General features: G+C 44.0%; 1 protein-coding gene across 1 annotated transcript in view; it reads left to right on the top strand.

The window, feature by feature from the left end:
* Positions 1–323: 323 nt before the first annotated feature.
* The window catches only part of LOC113478860 (nuclear receptor coactivator 1-like), a 68,081-nt gene continuing 43,580 nt past the window's right edge, over positions 324–24,824 (top strand). Inside the window, exon 1 of the mRNA XM_026846367.1 lies at positions 324–492. The gene's annotated coding sequence lies outside the window, so the exon portion shown is untranslated. The remainder of the gene's footprint in view (positions 493–24,824) is intronic.

Below are 24,824 nucleotides of genomic sequence, written 5' to 3'. Positions count from 1 at the left end.
TTAGGAGTGGTATCGGCAGAGAGGGAGGGGAGAATTTAAAACAAGATATCGGTTGGAGTATTAAGCTTTCATTTACTTTATTTCCCCAAGTAGCTTAAAGCTTGAGGAACCTTGAGGAGTTCTTTTCCAATGAAATTAAAAAGATACCTTGCAATTAATAGTATTGAGAAGGTCAGCGAGCTATTAATGATGCTGCTGTGCATTATGAGTTGACCTCAACTTTGCTGTTTTTCTACTTAAAACACTGAAATCTGCATCGTGTGAATAATAATTCAGAAAGATAAATGAAAGATAATGCAAACAAACTGTCTCTTTCTCTGCAGGACTCAGTAATTGATGCTGGTCCCCTGTCAGAAGAGTTCATGTGAAGACTGCCCATGGAAGGTCGATGCCTGTGTTTGCTGAGGCTCTAGGATCCTGTTGTTTTGCTGTTTAATTAACTGAAGAGTCCAGTTTTTCCCATGAACCATCTTTCACCTCGGGAAGGTAGAGGTAAGGTTGCAGGTCTCTCTTTCTTCTTTCCTCTGGCAGCAAATGTTTAAACCTGTCATGGAGGTGGTTTTTGCTGGAGCACCTCTTCATGCGGAATTAATTACCGGGACTGCTGAAAGCAAAAGTCACTGTTTTTCTGTGTCCTTGGCATCCTTTGGGTTGTTTTCCGTACATGAGATGTGCAGTCAGCCTGCATTGCATTCGTAGCTACGAGAGTTGTTTTAAAAGCTCATAAAGATGAAATTATTGCCTGAATCAACTGTGCTTTCTCAATATGTTTTGCAAAATTGAATAGCTAATTGCTGAGGTGGCAGAATGGTATGCGAAGGATTTGTGCTAAAGAACAATATGTGGTTTGGGGAAGTCAGTGTTATGCTGTAGGTTGGCTCATGGTGTCGATCAGGTGAATTGAGTCCATAACCAGAGAATTTTAAAAGTCACAAACTTGGGAAATCAAAATGTTTTATGGCGAGGGCTACTACAACTTCCAGAGCAAGAAGTGTGTACTCAGCATCCTTGTAGCTCTTACTAGCTGATGCATGTAACGACTTGAACACTTCTGTGGTTTGCCCACAGCCGGCAATATCTTAAAGGAAAATTGTTGTAATGGAGTGGTAACTTGGAAAGACAGTAGAATATATTTAGAAATGAACAAAATGGTAAAACAAGTAGCATTTGGATGATGTGTTGGCTGCAGCTGCTGTATGGGGATTTGCCTGCCATCAAGCCTGGGAGCGCTTACTGCTGTGGACCATGAGTACCCAGCAGAGGGGAGGGCCTCTACACCTCTGCTAATTCCCCTGGAAAACCAGCTTCTAGCTGACATGCCATAAGGCAAAAATTACATATACAGCTGGTTTTGTCTGGTGGAATTGTATATTGCTTGTATCACAGTTCCCTGAGATAGCTGGTGTTGCAAGAAACTTTTGCATCGGAGCTGGTTTTGGCTGGAGTGCAATGGAAAAATGGAATATTTCCTTCTGGACTGAGCATGGCTTGCTCCTATTCTCCTCTTTGGTGTGGTGTAAACACTGGTCCCAGTAAGATACTGGTGTTGTATGTCCTCTATAGGTTGCTTTGGACCCCTGGTTTCTGTCCTTGAGTTGGCTCCTTCCCTAAACGGTGGTGGGATGATCTCTACAGGAGGGATGGGGTGGTGGTAGCTGGGGTGCCATCCCCCCTCGCCTTCATGTGTCTGGCTGCCTAGTGTTTGCCCTGTGTTTTGGGGCAAAGCTCTTTGCTTTCTGCCTTGGTGTCTTCCATTTGTAGTTCAAATGACAGCAGTAATTAGGCATGGTTGTAAAATTTGGAAATAATATCATTTCTGTATTGTTGTGTGCTGTCCTGACTGTTGGCTTGGAGTTGCCTGGATGGAGAGGAGCTGGGGTGCTGCCGGTGAGTGGTAAGAAACCAGTAGAGCCCCAAACCAGTGCTGAAGGGCTGCTCAAAGTTAATTATTAAACTGTGCTTTGCCCAATAAATGCTCAGTTGAATTCAGGATTTTTCACTGCAAAAAGATCACCTTTCTCTATGGACATAACAGCTGTTTTTTGATTACAGAATCACAGAATATTTTTTGATTGGAAGTGGGTAAGCCGTATCACATACAAATAAAAATCTTCGTTCTTGTAACTCTTAAGACATCTTTATTTTTCTCTCTGGTATCTGACCAGATTCAGATTTTGAAGAGTTGACCTCGCAGGGTGGTGGTGGGTTCTCCCCACTGCTGACCTGCTTTCCAGATGCTGATTAATACTTGCCCAGGCTGGAAGCTTGCAAATCGAGGGTCCTGGGCTGGAGCGTGCCGCACGCTGGGCTGTACACAGCTTTTCTTCTTTATTTTCTGCTTTTCTTCCTCCCTCTCCAAAGCAATCAGTACAAATCACGTGCCCAGCAGTGGCCAGGCTTTATCTGAGACATCAGGCCGTTTGGTGGATGCAGCCCAGGCAAGTAAAGGAATACATTCTTACCTATGAAACTGGATATCGTTGCGAGGAGGAAGAGTGAGTTCTAGATATATTTTAAGGGTGAGGTGCCTCCTCGGCTGCTCTGAATTTCCCCTAATTTAGGGGGCTGACGGGCTAGCCCCTGTAGTTGCGTAGGGGGAGCCCTGCCTTCATCCCACCTGGCACCTCCCAGCCTTTCCTTATTTTTTTGTTTCCCCCCACCTGTCTTATTAAATTTCATTCTTTCCTCTAGCAAATGGACTTTTTGGCTTGGCATGAAATCTGGTTGCTGTGATTGAGTTCCCATCCCCTTTATCCTGTGATGGGGCTTTGAGATGAAAAAATGTAAATGCAATCGCCGAGACGCTCCCTCCCCCACCCTAGCCCTAGGTCTTTGCTGAGCTGAAACTCCCTCTTTATTCCTTAATGATCATATTCCTTCCACTTTAAATAGATTTCCTGCTGTTAACAGCGTTTTCAAGTATTGCAACACTTTATAAATGGTATCTCGTGAGAGATATTTACCGTAGGTGAGTTTCCTTGAAGTCGTAACCTCTGCCTTGCCGTTCCCTTTTCCCGGGGGCTGCTGGTGGGGTAGGAAGGACACAGATGACGGGCTTGGCAGTCATCATACTTCTAAATCAACTGTTCTGCTACCTCTTTGTTAGTTTTTGAGAGGGATGTTGTTTCAGCCATGTGTTTGAAATGGAGTCCTGCTGATCAAGACAAAGATACACGCAGCACTTTCGGGGACTTGGGAAGAAGAAATCCCAGACTTGTCTCGTCATGTGTGAATTAAAGCCATTGGGGCACTCCTGAAGCTTTGCTTTTAAAAAGCAGAGAGCATAATCAAACCAACCAGAAATCCCCACCATGCCCACTGGAAAAGGCTCTCTAGGTTGCCTGGTAGAGAACAGACAGGACAACCACTGTAGACCGGGTGCAGGGAGAGGTCTGAGACTTCTGCCATTTGCAGAGGACACCCATCAACAATATCACATCTCCAAATCAGACTCCTTGTACTTCTGTTGGCCAGCCTGCAGCCACAGTAACAGGAGAGGTGTTTCTCTCTTTAGGTGGCCAAATGCAAATGCTGCAGTTGAGTCTTTTTGTTTTTTTGGTGCTGGCTTTGTTTATTTTAGAAGAAAAGTTAGAATAAGCATGTGGAGGCCCTCATTCATATTTGTCCTGAAGGTGTTTTAGCCAGCTGGCACTAGCAAGAAAGTTTATATTAAAAGCATTCACCCTGTTCAAGGTGTTTGAGACTTAACTGAATCTCCCCCCCCCTGTTTTCTTTTGATTTGCTCATTTGATTCTGCTGCAGTCCTTGTTTACATAATGTTGAAATACCTCTTTCTGTTAAATGTTTATATTAGCGGCACCTGCACCATGCTAAAGACAAAAGTTTCAAGCATGTGCTGAGAAGAAAACAGTTGATGGGATTTCAGATGTCTGCTAGTGCGAAATTAAGGAAGAACTGTTTTGATACGGTGCTGGTTGTAGTTTCACAGCTGAGAACTCTTTCTGTTCCTTTTTTTCTAAAAATACCATTAGATGTTCTGGTTTTCACATGTAAATCCTGTAGCTGGCCAGTCAGATTTGGTGTTTTGTTTATACAGAAAGAACGAGACACGCACCCCTTCCATTAAGTAGAACTTCTGGTGCTTAGCTCCTTCAAAGAATTAAAATGTTTTAAGTAAGGATTTGATCATTTTACGTTAAACTTTGCTTCCCAGCAGCTTTGATTAGATCTATTTTGACTGCTTTGTTTTAATATCCAGATTACGGTTTTGCTTATCTTTTGGAAAGAAACACTTCATCCGTTTGCCTTTCTACTAGAAAATTTTAAGCAAATGCACCTTTTTCTTAGGCTTTCACATTTCTACCCAAATCCAGCCTAATTCTTTGACCGTGACCAGACAGCAGCTGCAGAAACCCTGCCGAGATCTGAGATATCATTGTCTCTCCACTGTCGGTCACTACCTACATGGCAGAGCTGGTGGCTTCCATGAGTTCATCCAACAGCACGGTTCTTGTGAACACTTCTCATCTGCTCCAGGCTGGGCTGAGCCCTCTCCAGTGGCTGTTCAACACGAGCTTCTTGTGCTGAAGCAAGTGAGAAACGCTCACATGAACTCTTCAGCGTGGGATCCTCTTCACAGCCAACCGGGGGACGGGAACAGCTTGATCTGCTGCAGCCACTTCTGCCCTGATCTATTTATCATCACCTTTAGTGTGCAGCGTGCACGCAGGTTGTAACCCCTTCCTTCACCCCTGCGGTGCTTTGTTGAACAACAGAAGCTTAATCCGTTGTTGTCTCCAGCCCCACCATGTAGGTGCCTCCCGTTGTGCCAGAGACAAGGTGGAAACACGTTTCTGTCTTGGCTGAGCAGGATCGTAGTCAGCATCCAACAGGACAGTAAATGACGCTGGATGTGTTAATGGCTTTTTAGTCTGCTGGGTTCTCTGCTGCCCTCGAGGAATTTCTACTTCCTGGGCCACAAAGATGATGTATCGTTTAATTGAAAACCACACTCAAGTGAGTCTGTCAGTTTTGGGGACTTAACGATTTGGTTTGCCTAATGGAATATTTGCTGTACAAGCCCTTCCTGTGGATGTAAGGTTATAAATCGGTCCCTATTTACTTTCTTCCACTGTTTTATCTATTTTAATGCTTCTTTGTCAGTTTGTGTTAGCTACTGCTCTGACCTTCTCAAGGGCACCTCTTCGGTGTCGGGCTTCCTGTTGGCTGTCAGCTCTCTGGAGGTGAGACAGTAGTGATTGCTGATTCTCCCTGCAAGATACACCTGTGGTTGCTGCCTCTGTAAGCCAGAGAAGTATGAGAAATTCTACCTTTTTTTTTTTTTTTTGTTCACAGCAGGTGATCCAGAGGTTGGCAGGATTAGAGTCACCGAAACACACAATGGTTTGGGTTGGAAGGGACCTTTACAGATAATCTAATCCAACTCCCCTGATGTAGCAAGGACATCTTTCACTAGATCATGTCGCTCAAAGCCCCGTCCAACCTGACCTTGAACCCTTCCAGGGAGGGGGCAGCCACAACTTCTCTGGGCAACTTGTGCCAGGGTCTCACCCTCCTCACAGGGGAGAATTTCTTCCTTAGATCTCATCTAAATCTCCCCTCTGTCACTTTAAAACCATTGCCCCTTGTCCTGTGACTACAGGCCTTGGTAAAATAAAAATCTTTCTCCATCTTTCCTGTAACCCCCTTTATATATCCAAAGGCCACAATAAGGTCTCCCCGGATCCTTCTCTTCTCCAGCTGAACCCCTCAACTCTCTCAGCCTGTCCTCACGGGGGATGCTCCAGCCCCCCCAGCATCTTGGTGGCCTCCTCTGGCCCCACTCGAGCAGGTCTGTGTCCTTCTGCTGTTGGTGCCCCCAGAGCTGGGCCCAGCACTGCAAGGGGGTCTCACAGAGTGGAGCAGAGGGGGAGAATCCCCTCCCTCAACCTGCTGGCCACACTTCTGATGTAGTCCAGGATATAGTTGGATTTCTGGGCTGCAAGCACACATTGCTGGGTCATGTGCCATTTCTCATCTACCAGTGTACCCAAATCCTTCTCTGCAGGGCTGCCATCCATCTGTCCATCCCTTCATCCGTCCATCCCTCCATCCACCCATTCACCCACCCATCCATCCCCATCGGTATTGGTAGTGGGGATTGCCCCAACCCATGTGCAAGTCTTTGCACTTGGCATGTTGAACTTTATGGGATTCACATGTGGCCACTTGTTGAGCTCAGGGTCCCTCCAGATGGCATCTCACCCTTCAGGTGAATCAGCTGCACCACTCAGCTTGATGTCATCTGCAAACTTGCTGAGGGCACACTCAATCCCACCTCTAGGTCATTGCTGAAGATACTGTACAGTGCCAGTCCCAGTATGGACCCCTGAGGGCCACCACTGATGACTGATCTCCATTTGGGCACAGAGCCCTTTGTACAAAGTGCAGTTTTGTTCATTCAGTGTGGAAGTGCTTAAGGAAAAAAATTGGCATAAAATCATAAAAATGTGGGTAAGCATTCATCCTCTTGGATAGTGACACATCTTCATGGGCATCACCCCCCTGGCTGCGTTCGTGAGGTGATAGCTATCCATTCTGGAAGGGTTTCTTTCTTCTCTTGCATGGGGTGAAGCCAACTGGGAGCAGAGCTGGGGACAGTGAATGAGTTCAACCCTGCAAGAGGCACGTTCTGCTCGCGGTCATCACTCCCCCTCGTCGCCTTGGGCAGACTTGCTCTTCACAGCAGCTTCTGGGGGAAACGGGGCACAGCATATCTGAAAAGGAGGTCCTTTTATCTTCTAAAAATACAAATAAACCTGCTTAGAACTGCCTTTATGTTTGTTTCCCTACTTTTGATCTGGTCTTTGAAAGAGAAAAATTTTAGATGGGTTAAACCCATAGTAAGGACTATTTGTGCTTTTAGTTAGAGAAGTCTTTTTTTATCTTTCAGTTATCACTAAAAAACATTTTTTAGAGCTGACGGGAGTTGTGCAACTACTTGTTAATAACTCAGGAGAGTAGTAAGTTCTGGTTCTGCTAAACTTTCAAGAGATAAACACAAAACCCCAAAGCTACCGCTTGCCTGACAAAAAGTGAGAAGAATTTTTCTGCTGATTTTTTTTTTTTTTTTTACTTCTGTTCTGAGTTGTTGGTGAATACCTTTCACTGGCACCAGGGAGGTTTTGCTAAGTATGTGGCTCTGTTTGCTTCTCAGAAAGAAAACTATCGATACCTAGTTCCTGTGGTTTGAAGATGAAGGTGTACACCATAAAACACACGTGCACATGCCTGCTGCCACCAGGAAAGGACTGAAATTTAAAGTATTTCCTGGCAGTTTTGCCTGAATGCTGGTTTAAATTATTATTTACTGTTGAGTCAGTCTTGTGAGCTGGAGACAGAAGCATCATCCACACACTTTCCAAAAACCAGAAATACTGGTAAATAATTTTCGTTACAAACAAGTTTTAGGAGCTCAACACCCAGGAAACCCTGGTAATTTGGGATACAGATCTAATTTTGCTCATCCTTGATCAGCATTCCTCTGTGACATCCTTTCCTCGTCTTCCCTGACATGCTGACATCTCAAAGCACCTCAAATGATGCTTAAAACTTCAGAGGATGTTGCTGGTAAGAATTATCAATTTGGGGTGATTTATGTCTGCAGAGAAATTGTCTGCATCATCCAATGCCCCGCTGGTGTGGGATGGAGAGGCTGCAGAGGTGCTCTGCCTGGGTCTGTGGCGTTAGGGTAGTAATATACAGGGAACTTTTGCATCTGGGTTGGAGGGGTAGGTGATGTTTTTCCATAAAATCTTGGGTTTTTTCCCCATATATTTACATTGCTTGCTCTCCTTGAATTTAATTACGTTTTGGGGTTGCATGTTAGAGATTAGGGCAGCACTAGCTGTTGGAAAGAGGATGAAGCAGGAGGAATATATAGCAAAAAATATGTAGGAATACATAGCAAACTCCTCACAGATGCTTTTTTCATGGAATCACAGAACAGTTTGAGTTGGAAGGGACATTAAAAGTCACCCAGTCCCACCCCTCTGCCCCAGGCAGGGCCACCTTCCACCAGCCCAGGTTGCCCAAAGCCCCGTCCAACCTGGCCTTGAACCCGGCCAGGGAGGGGGCAGCCACAGCTTCTCTGGGCAGCCTGTGCCAGGGCCTCACCCCCCTCACAGGGGAGAATTTCTTCCTTACATCTAGTCTGAATCTAAGCCATGTTAGCCATCACCAATCACCTCCTTATTTTCCATGTGCCAAAGTATATTTTCCATAGTTTCTTTTATTTTTGTAAAGCCCTCAGACTCCCCTTGCAGATTTCAGAGAAGCCTTATGAGGTTAATAAAGCCTTAGCTTTAATGTGCCTTCCCTCCCCAGCCCTGCTTCCTCTACCTTGTTATCCCGGAGTTTCTTTATACAATGAAAGGCATACATTTGTTTAATGGAGCTGTCACAAATCCCAGCTACAGATGAACTGCGGAATGTATATTAAAATATATTTGGCGAAGTTAAAATGAAATTCAAAATCAAAGGAAAATTGCCCCGTTGCTTGTTACAGTTCATATCAAAATGTCACCTGGGAGAAAGCATATTCCTTTTAGAAGCGTGAATGGGTTGTTAAGAAGGGACCAATTTTATCTGTAGGGAAATTCTCTACTGTCTTAAGCCCAAATGTGAAGAGGGAAAGGCAAACTAATTAGCAAATTTTAATAACAAAGTAACAGAATATCAGATGGATGGGATGTCTTTTAGCATTGGATTTATACCGCTGAGCAGTTCCTGCGGATCTCTGAATGTGTAGCAAATGAAGGGAAAAATTTTTTATTAAGATATTGGAATAAAATGCTGATTTAAGGAGCCTTAAATTTATGGCAACCATAATAGTAAATAGTCCAGAGATGAAAGTAAGTGAAACTGCGTACTTTAATGGAAAAAACTTCAACAAACATTCCTAAAGAAACACAATTAGAATCTGAATGGGCAATTCAACCTCCCAAATGAAAGAACAAGAGAAGAAATGAGTGTTCTTGTGCAAGGAAAGGTCATCCCAGATCCTGACAAACTTTAAAACAGAACTCAGTGGTGTTACTGACAGTTTATAACATGAGAGTTGTGAACAGGGAATTCTGCTCAGTGGAGCTGGAATAAGGGTGATTCAGGTGGATACACGGAAAATCTTCTTCACCATGAGGACAGACCCCAGAGCAGGTCAGACCAGAGACATCCCCAAGGCTCAACCTGAAATTTCCTGCGATTCTACAAAATACTTGGCATTTAAATACACGGTGTTTGTAAAGCAGATGTGCAGCTCTTGGCAACTGATGGACAACAGAAATAGGAACTTGCTAAAATTTATAGGAAACGCAATCCAATCTATGAATGACGGTTGTCAAGGCATGGAGAAGCCCCTTAGGGAGCAGAGCAGGATATTACTAGTGGTCATGTCAGTGGTCAGCACTTGAGGTTAATAGCATTAATTTCTCATAGAAATCCCTGCCTCTTTACTGCAGCATGAGTGAGCGTTTGGCCTTAACTGCGCGTTTCTCACTGGCAGCCGATTTAAAGCTCTTTCGAAATTTGAGGACATTTAAAGTTGGTCGTGTCGCAGCTTCTGCCTCGCACAGCACCGAGCGAAGCTCTGCTCACGCATCTGCAGTGTAAAATGCTCATTAGGGTTTTCATACATCTTTGTAACTTCAGAGCATTAATATTTCTCCCTGCTTTGATCCCTGCAGAAGAGAGGGATGCGAAGCCGCCGAATGTTGCTGACTCTCATCTCGCTTGAATGGGAGACTCCTCCAAATTTCTTACATTTGTTGTCTCCTCGCATTCTGCAGTCTCATCTTTAATCCCTCTCTCCTGTGTCTTTAATTCATGAAAGTAAGTAATTAGAGTCCCGAGCACATGTCAGAGTGATGATACACAGATACAGCTGGAGTGTTTTTTTTTCTTAAATATACTAGTATAATGTCACAAATGAGCTCCCTTTGCTCTGTATTTCTCTGGACTCCATCTATCTTTAGATGGAAAATACAGCTGCACAGCAGTCTCCTGACTGATGTGAAAATGGGAAGGAAGCTTTTCCACTTTGTGTAAGCGTATTATTTATGAATATACCATGAAGAATGGCATTGCTTCACAACACAATGGTAATCCCATCGCATCCTTATTTCGCCAGCAGATGAAAATACTTCATTACAATTAGATGTTGTTTGCTTGTTGTTTCCTGAGAGGGTCTGCAGTTAAACTCCAGACCTTTTCCACCCTGCCATTATTAATGTGAGCGTTGATGGCAAAGTACTTCATCAGTCATCTGCGGTACACTAGGTCTGGGCTGGGGATGCTGCAGTGGTCTTTGAAAATGATGGAGTAATAATGGCTGAATGACAACTATTTTGCATGTTAAATATGAAGGACAGATAAATTTTACAGCTGTTAGCAATGATTAGAGCATTTGCAGACAAGTAGATAAGTCATTAAAAAAATAAAATCACTCCCCATACCACTTACCCATCTATTGTCAACACCATGGTTGTACATGGGGTAAATAATTTTCAGTAAGTACTGAAATCTTATTAAAATTTTTAATTAACTCATCAGCAGACTAATAAATATTTCATGACAGCTAACTAAATGTCTGCTCTACTGTGTAAGAATGGCATCCTCCTCGAGAGGAGACCTGGTGAAAGCCATTTATCTTACTCATGAGTGGTGCAGGTGGTTGCAGTGAACTTTCTTTTCCAGTGTGGTGAGGTGTCCACCCCTGACATGTTTTCACTTGAAAGTTTTTAAAGAGAAGCATAAAAATAAAAAGTATACATATTAATTCTTTGTTGTTTCTAAGAGTAATTTAGCGAAGGAAAGGACCGATGGCATTGTCACGAGGATAAGGGGGGTGAGACTTGTCAATTAAATGATGGGTTTGCTCTTTGATATTTGGTTCTGGCAGTGCAGCATTTCTCAAAACCAGTTTGGTATTTCCCTCCTGTTTGTAATAGGTACGTGACTCCATAAAACACATCAGAGATCTTTTTGTAGGTGCGTGCCCATATTGCCACACTCTCCATCAGAGGATGAGTGTCACCTTCCAGCTTCACCGCCCAGGGTGGCATCGCCCTTTGCTGTCACGTCCTTCCCTGGTGCCTTCAACACCATCCTCTAGAGTGCGGGAAGAGCCTCTGTTTCTTATGAAAAGAGTCCCCAAGGCCAAACATTTTTAATATTAATACAATTAATGTGATTCAGCTGTGATTACCCAGGTGCCACATAGCTGCCGTCTTCTAAAGGCAGCATCTCCAGTTCCAGCCTTCCCTGCGCCGCAGCAGCCAGCGAGTGCTGTGCCACAGCTGAGTCTTTTCATCGCTTTGTTTTCACAAGCTTTAATTATGGAGGGGAAAAAGAAAACTGTTACTTATATCGTAGTGTGATGGCATGGGTATAAAATAAGCCATATCCTTGCACCAGTGTGAACTTCACACTGAGGTGCTGGAGTCGGCTTATTTGTCTGTATTGTTTGTGCAGCTGCAGGATTTGCACGCACATCTGTTTTGCAGTCCTGAAATTTAGCCCCATGCACATTTACAGATGACTGTAAACTGGCAAATTTTTCCTCTTTCTTAATGGTTTAATAAATACCAGTTACTTTTTTTTTTTTTTTTTTACATTGAGTTTTATCTGCCCTTTTCAAACAAAATGTTGCTGGCAGCTTCAGCACGTTGCTGCAGGAATGTTTTTGCAATGCTGACTTTACAGTTGCACGGAGGATGTGTTTGTTATGTGCACAAGTTTTGTTACGTAAACTGGCCTTCAGTTTTTCCAGTCTGTGCTCGAAGATTTATCTTCTACCAGATTTCAGGGATTCATAGCCAGGTAGTTTTCCCCCCTTGCTCCTTATTTCCCAGCTGATGTTTTCTTTAAAAGATTGAGTTTTCTGCTTTCATGTCTTGCACTTTTGGGAACTGTTGAGTTCGTTAGCAATGATTCCTGATTCATTGGACAAAGCAAAAAGTTATTTCTCTGGAGCATATTTTTGCAGTGAAGAATTTGGGGGAGAATTCAACAAAAGTGACACTGGGTTACTTATAGCTCGCAGCCCTTTGTCACCTCAGTGGGATCCTGCGTCTTTCAAAGGATGTCCTACTTTTCGGAAACGTTGTGTGGAGCAGCCCAGACATTTTGCTGTATTTTCTCAGGCACTTGCCTATTTTTGTATTGTAGAAACAGTTTTAAGGAGTGCCGAGTAGCGTCGGTAAAGGATTTTAATGTTGCTTCTCTGCAATGCTTCGTGAAACGGCTCGAGCATCTCTTGCCCTCCATTTTAACAGACCAGATACATGTGGATCTCTTCCGCTATTAATATCCGTGATTTAATAGCATCGGTTTGGACTTATTTCTGCAGCACTTTCCTCCTGAAACTCTCCAAGGGCTGTGCATTTTAATTAGTTTGGCCTCACGTTCCCTCCACGAGGGAGCTGGACTCTCCTGACCCCCTCTCCTGGTTTTTCCCTTTCCTCTGTGCATTTGCCTCCATGCGCTCATGCTCTTTTGTAAAGACATTAATTTTTCCTTGTTTGAGGCACAATTACCCATTTCTGCGGTGTGATTTTTGCCCTTCTTCCCCGCTGCAATATATTTGATCACGACTGATTTTTTTTTTATTTATTTTTTTTTTAAAACACACCCACTGTATTTTGGGCAGGAGACACCCCCAGTGCATAATTTTCCTGAAGCGAGGGTACGGTCTGTGGTGCTGCCCCATCCCATTCTTCATTCTTAGGACTTAATTACAAATATCTTAATTTTTTTTTCTTTTTCTTTTTTGATGCCTTTTTATTCTGATGTTTTTATGAATGCTTATTGTTATTTTTCAAACCCAAGGATTAGCAACCGGGGAGGCAGGTTGCATCTGTGTCTGCAGCGCTTGTGCTCGCAGAGGATGTGGGTCTGGTCCTGCTGCCAGGCACTGGGCAAAGCGGGTGCAAAACACTGTTGATTTAGCTTTAGCTAAGCTTAGCTTTAGCTTAGCTGAGGGAACTCTGCATTTCAGCCTGCGGCGTTTTTATCACATCTGTCTTTCACATGCGCATGAAACAAAACAGCTCGTGGTGTTTCCATGTAACTTGGAGGTGATGCAGAGGAAAAGTGGTACGAAAAGGAGCCCTGTATTATTTTTCTCTGCAAATTAATGTATTTTGGGGGAGCATTTTCCAGCAGGTGCTCCTGAACTTTTGCAAGCTTCGTATGGCAGATGCCTTTGTTGCAGAGCTCCTGCTCCTGAGCTTTCCGCAGCCTGCTTCAAGGAGAATGCCGAAAGGAGAATGTAAGTAGAAATTATATAACGAAGAAGCAGATCAGTTTTGCTGCGGTAAAGCAAAAAGGGGAAAAAAAAAAAAAAAAAAAAGAAGAAAGAAATCGTGTGTTGGATAAATGTACTGCTAAAAGGCTGTCCCAGCACCCTTGCTGGGCTGCTTTCCCTCCCCGGGGAGTGGGATGCAGCTGCAAAATGGTGTAAGCTTTTCCTTCCAAACCAGAAAGTGGTGTTTAGATGCACACCAGGTTTTGGGTCAGGGTTTGGAGCTGAGACTAGGGGCAGGTCTCTAAGGAAAACAAACAAAACCCAGAAGACCTGTAAAATCCTTATGTTCCTCAAATGCGTTGCTTGGCAAATCTATCCAGATGGAAATGTGGTGCACTGAATGAATCAAGGAGGGGATAAACAGTCAAGAAAATGCGAGCCTTTTCTACATTTGCATGGAGAGAATAGTATTTGGAAAAACCTGGTCATGAAGTGAGGGGGGCTGTTTGCCTCTGTCGCTGAAGCTATTTGAAATTTGGGGTTTTAATTAGATTTCTGATGGACAGTGTCTCTTCAAAGCTGGTCTGCTGTACCATAAGTACAGTTGGGGTGCAGCACTTCCATGTGGAGCAAACGGCGGTGTTAGCCTGGGCAGCCTGGATGAGCAGAGCATCCTGCTGGGTACCAGGAGTGCTCTGCGCCCAGGATGCTAATGGCATCTCTTTATATAACCTTATAAAACACGTTTCCTGTAGCTGTGCTTGAAATTTCAGTAAATACAAAATCTTGAATATTAAAGCCGTCGTTACACTGAGCAATCTCTCTTTTTTTGGATAGTTTCGTTTTTACAAAGCACATATCTGAAGAAGTGTCTTTATTAAGAAGTTATGTGAGGCCGTTGGTTTCCATCTTTGGGATCCCCTGTCTCATCAGCTCGGTGAGTTACGCTGCACAAAACTGAAGTAAAACTTGGTGAGGGCACCGTGTATTTACCTCAAGTAACCTCCAGCCAGTCCCGCTGGCACTGGGAGAGCTTGGTGAAAAGGAGGAGCCCTTCCTTGCACGTGCTGTACTCGATGATGTAATATTTGCTCTGCCTACATGTTTTTCTGTGTAGAGTAGTAAAATAGTGTCAGTAGTGACAGGTCTTAATTTAAACAATGGATTAATAACCTGAGATGTTCATGCCTTGAGCTTGCACTTCATTGTGGAGTTCCAGAACATGTTGCAAATGGTGATAAAGGCTTTTGTCATTGTGGGGGTAGAACGGGCCACATTTTAGGGTCACAAAAATGATCGGGGAACTGGAGCACCTCTGTTATGAGGAAAGGTTGAGAGAGTTGGGGTTGTTCAGCCTGGAGAAGAGAAGGATCTGGGGAGAGCTTGCAGCAGCTTTCCAAGTACTTAAAGAGAGCTACAGGACAGGTGGAGAGGGACTCTTTATTGGGGGGGTAGGGATAGGATGAGGGGGAACGGTTTTAAACTGAAAGAGGGGAGATTTAGATGAGATCTAAGGCAGAAATTCTCCCCTGTGAGGGGGGTGAGGCCCTGGCACAGGCTGCCCAGAGAAGCTGTGGCTGCCCCCTCCCTGGAAGGGCTCAAGGCCAGGTTGGACGGGGCTTTGGGCAACCTGGGCTGGGGGAAGGTGTCCTGGCCCATGGCAAGGGGGTGGGACTGGATGGGCTTTAAGGTCCCTTCCTGCCCAAACCACTTTGTGATTCTAAGGGTAGAATTGAGGTTGGAGTCTTGGCTTCTCATATGGGTGACTAAGGATGCTTTGAATTTGTTTTTGAAGGTACAGAGCATTAACGGCTTCCTGTGCAGCCCTTTGGAGGTTGGGAAGCTGAGAATCTTTGTGTCTCGGGCTCAGGAGATGCAGGTGGTACTTGGAAATGACTCGGTTGGGCCTGTGACCCTGGCCTGCTCCTCCCCAGGGCAATGTAATAGAGCTTCTGTGATGTTCCTGCCAAACCGAGCACTTCGGCTTCTTGCTGAAGTTCCTTCTTGGTCACAAGAAACAGTAATTAATACTACACTGAACTGATAAGTTTTTCCTTCCTGATGTGATTCATTTTCATTCTTTGAGTGTTTATATGATGCTTGAGAGTATGTTGGTGATTCTTGTTCCTAGCAGATCGGCATTTAAAAGCAGGATATTGCTGTGTGCAATTGTATGAGGAGTCAGATGTTATCTAGAGATCAGATTGCAGTAATATCGGGTCAGAAATGTGCTTTACCACTGACAATACTTGATCTTGGGCAAGGAGCCTAAATTCTCTTCCTGTGTTTTCTGCTCTGAAAGTCCATATTTGATCGGAACAGCAGAGATAGACTTGAATCAGAGTAGTGGATTTCTGCTTCATTCACACTCCTCTAGGCCAGTGTGTTTGTACTGAGGTGGGCTGCTTTCCACCATCATCAACTTTTACTACCTATTCCATATCCCCTCTCTGGTCTCTCCATCCCAACTGTAAGTTGTCCTCTTGTCTCATGGTGAATGGTCATGAGCCAGAAGTTGCCTTGCTTGGCGTTCAGGCTGTCATGGTCTTTTTTCCCCCCCTGCATCCCACAGAGCCTGTTTTTAAAACAGTCCCATCAACTTATCTCAAGATGTGCCCTTTGAGGTTGTGTTTTAGCACCTATTCCAGGTTCTGGGAAGCCAAGTCCTCCCTGCAGCCCCAACACAGGCAGAGCAACCTCCACATTTCTCAGGAGAAGGATTTATCTTCCTGTTCCCTTCTGGAATCTGCAAAGGTTGGGTTGTTAGAAAGATTTATCTTCACAGAGGTGTCACCAGCACTCTCGAGTTTGAGATTTCTGTATTGAACAGCTTGGGAAGGAGGAGTTGTCTTCTCTGCTCGGGGAATTTTTGGGGAAGAAATAAAGCCCCTTACACCAAAAACCACCACCAGCCTGCAGTAATTTCTTATTTGCTTTGTTCTTTTTTACTGTTGGAGAAGGAAAGGCATGGGTTGAGGACTTCCAGGTTATCTGCCATTAACCTGAAGACTGTATTCAGCTTTTAAAATGCCTGTTGTTGATTAGGAAAGTATTGTTTGGGTTCTTTGTATTTCTTGGCAGCTGTTGGCAAGATAGTCTCGCTTCAAAATTATTTTTTTGGACTCCTTCTGAAAGTAATACCTACCATATAGATGTGCTGTGAAGTTGAACACTCCTAAAATGCTTTGATGTCATCACCAAGTCTATGAAAATGCAAAGTGTGGCAATAAACTCATTTTTGGAGCTACATCTTGGGAGATGAGAAGGTGAATTTAGCAGGTTAGAAGTGACTTGGCTGATTCTCTTCGTTTAAGCATTACTCCATGATACCTGCTTTAAGAGGGTTATGCTCTGCAGAGCAGCAGAGTGAGCCCTTGAAACAAAAGTGCTTTGTCCTTGTCGGGCGATTGCCCATCATTAAAACCCCCGACCCGCAGGATCCAGCCGGTGCAGACCTGGAGCAGCTTCCCAGGAGAGTCGGCTGCTTTCCCAGCCTTCCCAAACCAGGCTTCAAAAATCAGTTAGTTTGAAATGTGCCAGTTTTTGTGTTATTTCACTCTGGTTCTGCAGCAAGGTGGGTTTCCCAGGTCTCCACTATAAGGGAGCAGCCAAGCAGATGCTGAAGTTGGGCTACACACAGGATTCCTGCACACAGCCCCTCCCAAACCACGATTTTGGGACTGGGAGAGCGTATGTATTCCGTTTAGAAAGAAACCAAGCTGGCTGTATTAAAATGGAATTATAAAAAACAAACCGTAAATCTCTTGCCTGCCTTACTCCCATCACGTGAAATCCTCTTACTGCTCTTGCCTAGTGCAGGTGATTTCTGTCCCCTCAACCTCGGACGCATGGTCAGTGTACCTGCAAGGCTGAGCCTTTTTTGTCGCTTAAAACATGATCCAGGATGTTTCCCACAGCCAGGGGAATGCCAGGGGATTTTTGGTGCTTAGTGAAGGAACTTCACTAAATTCGCCGTCTCTTTCCCTACCTGCTGAGCGGGAGCATTTGGCGCAGAAAGTGGGTGCAGTTCTGCTTAATCTGTTCTATTGCCAAGGTGCTGCTGAACCTCTCGGGAAGAATTGAGGTCTGTTAGAGCATGGAATAAACCTGATAATGCCCTGAAGAGTTTGGTTTATGGCAGTAGAGGGAAACAGCCTGAGTCAATTGAACCCAACTTTATTTCCACCCAGCGATCTACAGCAATTTCCATTACCAGATGCTCTTTGTACATTTTTTTTTTCTCAATGAGTGACCTTTCCTTATCAAATGGACTTTTTTACCAGTTACTATGGCTGAGTAGGACCAAGTTTTCCTCCATGGAAGACTTGGGAAGATTTCCAGAAGTTCTGAGCATCAGCACCAGGAGAAGGGGCTGGTGAAACCCCCGTGGGCTTCAGTCGGGGCTTTGACATTTAACCCTGGAAACTGCTGTGTTGGATTTTGATGGCTACACCTGATGGTGGTTCCCACCTCCTCCCACCACTCACGGGAGTCAGAGGCACCCAGAGGTGATGCAGCTGGGATGGGATGTTGCCTAGTTGATTTTTTTTGCAGCAAGATCTTCCTTGAAGTTACGGTCCATATTTAGTTGACAACATGGAAGGGGAATTTTTTGCATATTCCAAGGCCTGAGGCAAAAAAGGTTGGGTTTTTTTTAATAGGTACTTCTATAAAACACTGTTTATTTTATAGTGTGAGTTGTAAATGGTGTACGTGCAGCTCTCCTCTGGCTGTTATCTTTGAGCTGTCTTCTTCCTGGCGTGCAGCAGGCACTCGGCACGTGGAGGTTTAATGACACACACTCTGGGCAAAATCTTGTCCTGTTTTGGCACAAGAAGGCAGTGAGAAATCAGATGTATTTTTTTTCCATGTTGGAATACACTATTTTTACTCTAATTGTTTTAATGGGTGCGCTTTTTTTAAGAGGTCACATGGGCAGCCTTCCTATTTGTGTTTTGAAGGCAGTGAGGTGCTTCTGTAACTTCTAAGCTTTGCTCTGCTTTGAGAAACGGTGACCTTGTCCTGGGATTTTGGAAGGCTTTGCTCTCTGCCACATCTGAAATTTCTTCAGGATTTAGCCCATCCCTCTTCAAGTCAATTAATGCAGCCTTTTAGCCTTAACGGCCACTAGTTAATTATTCAGATGTTGAAGGTGTTGGGTTGGCTTAGTTCATGGGAATGGTGCCTTCTGCCCGCGTGTGTTGAACACAGTGTCCAAGCGATGATGGAGAGTTCTTCGGCAAGTGTGTTCAGTAGTTTAATCCCGGTGCCAAGATGAAATCCAGAGAATGGGAATTAAAAGTGATCATGAACCCAAACTGTAGCTCCATCCCTGGCTTAAGTAGATGGGCAAGACCAGAGGAGGCTTCATGTTGTAAAGCTTGCCCAGACTGTTGGGTCAGAGAGTGTTTTCCACTGTCAAGTTAAATGAAAATGTCATTTTGAGTGAGTGGTGGCATTCCTGAAATTCCCATTAGGGAGAGATTTTTTTCCTTTTTTGCTCCTCCCTTTCCCCCTCCTTCCCTTTCCCCTTTTTTCCTCTCCTTCTCCCTCTTCCCCCCCTTCCCCATGTTTTCCCTCCCTTTTCCCCATTCCCCCTCTTCTCCCCCTTTTGTTCCTTTTTTCATCTTTCCTTTTTCTTTCCCTTTAATTCTTTCCCCCCCTTCCCCTTACTGTTTTTCTTTTTTTTTCTTCTCTCTTTTTACTTTCGGCCCTCTTTCCCCCCCTCCCCTCTTTTCCCCCCTCCACTCCCTTCTCCCCTTTATTCCCCTTCACCTCTTTTTTCCTTTTCCATGTTCCTTTTTTTTTTTTCCCCCCCTTTTTACAGGACTCCTTACAATGACAGGCACTCTTATCTACTCCACTAGAGATTTAAAATGCTTCACTGCTCACCTGCCAATGTCTAAATGACCAACATAGCTGAGAGACCATCACCTAGTGACAGATACCCACAAAGTTTGATCATTTTCCTCTCCCACTCGCGGCACTCTCCCTTTTCCTCTCCCTGCCGGGGTGCTGACTCGAGGAGTTCGTGGCCGTGCAGATAAACACGCTGTATTTTCTAGCGCCAGTTATTAGATCAGCAGATGCTCGGGGGAGCACTTATTAGAGAATGTCATGTTAATGGTCCCAAGGTGTAATTACGCTTTGCAGATTTCTCTTGCTTTTGCCGTGTTGACAACACGCTCGGATTAAGAAGAGGAGGAGGGATTTGTGCAGCTCTCCAGCTATGATTGAGGAATAAAACTTTTATCTAATAACTACATTTTTGCACAGACCTGTGCCCACTTACCTCCAAACAGGTTTGGTGTAGTGTTTTCCTTCTTAACTGCTATCAGTATTTTAAATTTTTGCTATGCTGCTAATTTACCTAAATTAATCTAAATGAAGGTATCTGTTGGTGGTTGGTGGACTTTATCTGGCAGTCTCAAGAAATAGTTAAGGCTGTTGCTTTGGCTAAACTAGTTTTGGAAAAAGAAACAGAATCTGACTTGCATTGATGAGATTTTAATATATGATGTATAATAAAAAAACCACTAAACAAAACAGATAAGAATGGGAACCTTGCAAAGTCTATATTTAGAGAAAAACTAGGATTTTAGATGACCGTTTATTGTTTGAAGCACGAAGCCTCTCTAACTGAATCAGTGAGGGATTTAATTTCTGTGTAAGAACAAATGCACGAAACACATTTTAAAGTATTTGACAGATATTAAGGTAAAACACCATGAAAGTTAATAAATAACTTTAATTTCTATAATTTTTAATTTACTGTGTAGCAGGACCCCTGGTAGCTCCAAGGTAGGAATGCCTTTCTGGTTCCTCTTAGACGTACTTAGATGCTTTCTAAAGCTCGGAAATAACAGTTACTAATTGGAAAAAGATCCAGGTTAACTTAAAATTAGCTGTAGCCTCTACCACTGTATTTCTCCCTCACAAAAAGTGTAGGAGCATACTGGAATTTAGCATCTACTTTTTTCCATCTTCATCCATCCATCCATCCATCCATCCATCCATCCATCCATCCATCCATCCATCCATCTTCATGTGTGAGATTGGAATCTCATTGGGTTTAGGTGTGCTTCAAAAAGAAGACGTGTTGTGGTGTCAGGTTAGGTGCTGAAATCCATTGGTGTCTTTAAAATAAGAAAATTGGTAAATGTACTTGATCATTTGTAAGGAAACTTTTAATTTTGCAGCATCAGCCCCCTCCCAGCATCAAACTCCCCTGTAGTGGCCTCATGCTGCAAACATCCAGTTTGGAAGAGTGGAGGAATGTGTATTTTTAAATCATAACAAAACTCAATAATCATAAAACCAAGAAATACCTAGCAGGGTGTAATAACTTGTCACCAAAATCAGGACCAGAAGGTGGCATTGGCCTGCCTTGTCTGTGTTTTTTTGCCCTTCATGCCAATGCTGTGTGTTGAATTCACATTCTTTGGATGTGCTTGATGTTTCCATTGGCCAACTCCCAAGTGTATGGTTGGTCAACAGTGGGTAAGACCGTGGTCATTCCAAAGGAGGGACCACCAGTCTGTGGTCAGACCTTGATATTAACTCTCAAAGAACCCAACGTGCTCTATCTGATACTCCAGCATATTATGTTTGTGGAGAGGAACATAACCAGAGTCATTGTAGAGGATTCATATCTTTAAAAGCAACAAGCCCTACAAGAAAAATGTGAGAATAGAAACCAAACCCACCACTCTTCAGAAAAATCACCCATTTTTCCCCCCAAACCCTAAGCAGACACCCCACAAACCTCATTTTTTCCCTTTATACCCCCAAATTCTAAGCAGACCCCAGAAATACAATGCTTCTGGTTTAAAAAAAAAGTGGAATAGTTTCAGCTGGAAAGGGACCTACAATGATCATCTTGCCACAAACCCTCCCAACCTGGGAATAGCTGTTCCATGCAGAGGTTGTTCAGTGAACCTGGGTCAAGTTAAGCGAGACCTCCTCAGCACTCCCCAAAATAAAATATTTCTATGTCAGAAGGCTTTAAAAAGGTAATGGAAACCGTAGTGGAAAAGATGAGAAGTAAAGAGAGAGAACAAAGTAAAATTGAAAGTAAAATAAAGGAAATGCGTTGAAATGAAATGGGGCTTGCAGGTTTTAACTTGAGAAAGCAGGTGAAGGAAATGGGTCATTAAAAAAAAAAACCAGAGGGGATTGGAAGGATAGAGGATGGGTGAAAAAAAACGGATGAAAGGTGCATGTGAGGTACACCAAAAATGTGGATGGATGGGGATGGGAACCCTGCTGAGAAGGGGAGCGTGGCTGTTCCCACCTTCTCTGTAAAAAGGCTCAGCTGGGGGCTTCTTTCTGGTGTTTCTCCCCCAAAAATGAGAGGGGTGGCCTCAAGGGCTCGGTTGGTTTTTTTCCCTCCTTTTTCCCTCTTTTAAAAATTATTTTTAAAGAAGAGGTGCATGTTCACGGTGTGCACACATTGTGTATGTTGTCTATAACACTTTATAAGTGTATATAACAATGAATTACATATGTGAGTTTATAGATTATTGATGCATGAGTCTATATATTTATAGGAGCTATGTACATAAGTTTATTATTGATAGATGAGTTTGTATATTTATATATGTAGGTGAGTTTATTGATATATGAGTGTATATATTTATATATAATGTTATGTACATGAGTTTATATATTATTGGTATATATAATGAACTTATATTGATAAGTAATATACGTAAGTTTATATATTTATGCATTATTATATATAACTCATTGTTAAATGCAATTATAAAGTGTTTGGGATGTGAGGTTCCCCCACTAAGACCCAGCCTAAGGCGATCGCTGCGCTTCCCGGACTAAACATAGCTGGAAAAAAGCCTACTCTAAGGGATGTTCTCTGCAACTTAATTTACATTAAGGAAGAAAGGTTGCCACCTTCCTAGCATTGTCACCTGGTGTCGTTTTGAACCTCTTATGAAAAATTCACTTCATTATTAATTGTAAAGCCCTCGCCCCAATGGGTGGCCATGTATTAAGCATTTACTCTATCGTGTCACAGCATCACTAGTTACCTAGCATTTAGAGATATTGATTACAGTGTGAAAATGTTTAATTTGTTACATAATTATCCACTGTAATTTTAGTTTTTGCCTGAAGAAACTATTTAATTAGGACACGAGCTTCTAATATTTCAGGATGTACTGAACAGCGATGTAATTGATTATATGCCTTGCCGGTGGAGCAGTCCTGAAGTTATTATGTAAGGACACATAACTGCATTTAATCAAACATCAGCTAAAGGCAGCTGCTGGGTGCCGAGGTTTTTTGGCACAAAGTAAGTAGCAATTTAACAATTACTGAGCGCTGTTGAAAATAGCCCTGTAGTAGGGTGGACTTTCTGCTGCGCATGTCAATGCGGGCAAGGCTGGCCTGCAAGGGACCCGCACGGTCGTGACGAGGTCTTGATTACAGAAGGGGGTTGCTTAATGATTCCATCTATCCAACTGGTGCGATGGGTTGTGTTCGTTGGGGTTCTGCAAGTTCTCGGGACTATTTTTAGTGCCACCATCAGCTGGAGAGGGAAGGAGGCTTAGTGGCGCTGGGGGAAGGGTGAGGGTGTTTGAGCAGATGAGGGTTCACCAGCGGCGTAACAGCAGTGGGAAGCAGCCAACTGATGTGCAACAAGTCCTGCAACCCCTTCTCGCCTGCACCATGCCAGAGAGTCCAGTGAGGCCCTGTGCCCATGCTGGTGTCCTCTACTCAGGTGGCACCACAGTGCTCTTGCTCATTTGGAAGTTTTCAGAAAGCTGAGTTACATTTTGCTGTTGGGTTGTTGTTGTGGTTCGTTTTTTTTGGGTTTTTTTGGTTTTTTTTTTTTGCTTATCAAGTGCATTTCTGACAACTTGCTCATGCTGGAGAAAATTCAGAATTGCAGATGGGAGAAACTTTGCTGTCACACAGATATTCCCCACCTCCTCTCCCTCCAGGTTGTGATGACCTTAGAGGCCATTCCTCACCTTGGAGATGAGCGAGGATAAACCCGAACCTCTGCTAAGACTTGGCCAATGTTTGTTTGCGCTGACTCTGGATTAAATGCCGCAGAACTAAACTATTAACTTCCTCCATCTCCTCCATTCCTAGGAGGAGAGAAATGCCTCCTACAGTGTCCTCCTACAACAGCAGCAAGAAAGGCAACTGGCCTGAGGTTAGCCACGGGGCTTACAGCTTGGCCAACACCAACCCTTGGGTCTTCCTAAGCAGATGTTACACATATATTCCATTTTTAGGGTCTGAAAGTGGCCTATGTCAGCACATGTCGGTCAAACATCCCACCCAAGGGAAGCCTGGCAGGCAGAGGGCTAGTGGTGCCAGTATCTTGGGCTCCTGTGCTGGTCGGTGCACTACAACTACAAAATTTATGTTTTCATGACTATTTAGCAGTACCTTCTTTAAAATTGCAGCAGGATGTGCTGCACAGGGAAAGTCTCACTTCTGGGGTCACGGTCGTGACATTTACTACCCAAGAACGGGGTGTTTTTTGGTGTGTTTTTCAGTGGCAGACTCGTGGCTGAGGCTCAGCTTGCTCAAGCATAACAACTCCAAAGCTATGATAGTAATTTGGAAAAAATCCAAAGGCCACAAAATTTGCATATAAGCTTACCAACTCTTACGTAAGCGAAGGGTATAAGTATACACAGGTATTTTTGCTTGAACTTGTACCTTCCTTCTTAGAAGGAGCATTGTTGCATGTTTAATTCCCAGGTAATGAATGTCATTCCTGAAGAATTAAGCCTCTCAGCCTCTCTCACCCACATGTCCCCTCTGAATCAAGCGTGACTGTTTCTTTTCACCACCACTCCCTCCTGTGCACCCTTCTGCATCAAATGGAGATCCTGACCCTACGCAGGGCTCTGCCCCAGCTACTCTTTTTGGGACTTGGTGTGGGCTCAGGAGTCTGCCCGTGGCAGCCTGCGTGGAGCAGAGGATCTTACTGTGTGTCTGGTGAGGTTAGCAGTCCACATCTGAGCAGCTGTGTGAAATATCCAGCAGTAAAGTATCCAGAACGTGCTGTTTTTTCCAACTGGGTGTTAATCAGGAGGATGGGAGTCATGTCTCTGAAGATGCACATCAGCACTTACGCCGTGATATCTCTTGTTGTTGGGGGGATAGAATAAAATATTGCAGTTGGAAGGGGCCTACAGCAATCGTCTAGTCCAAATGTGATTAGAGGTGAAGGGTTTAAGGTTGCAGGAGCAATGACTTGTTTCAGATGTCCACCTACGCAAGCAGGTGGAGGTCTGAAAGCCATTCCCCAGAGGGGCTTGTTCCTCTCCAGGGTCCGTGGAGGGAATGTGGGGCGAGGAGCTGCCATGGAGATGTCTCAACCGAGCAAAGGTGAGCCCCAGCTAGAACGCTTGTAGGGAGCCCTTGATGGTTCTGCAGTGGCTGGGTCTTCTGGTGGTTGCCACCTCGCTGCAATGCTGTAGGAAATACCTGATGTGCTTGGTAGGTTGCTAACAGAAACTGTATTACTGTATTCAGACATTGATTCCTGGGTTCAGTTCTGGGCCCCTCACCCCAAAAA

Source organism: Athene cunicularia (assembly GCF_003259725.1).
Source record: "Athene cunicularia isolate RWA chromosome 3 unlocalized genomic scaffold, athCun1 chr3_part1, whole genome shotgun sequence".
NCBI classification, from domain to species: domain Eukaryota; kingdom Metazoa; phylum Chordata; class Aves; order Strigiformes; family Strigidae; genus Athene; species Athene cunicularia.
This window is presented reverse-complemented; position numbering and strand designations above follow the sequence as displayed.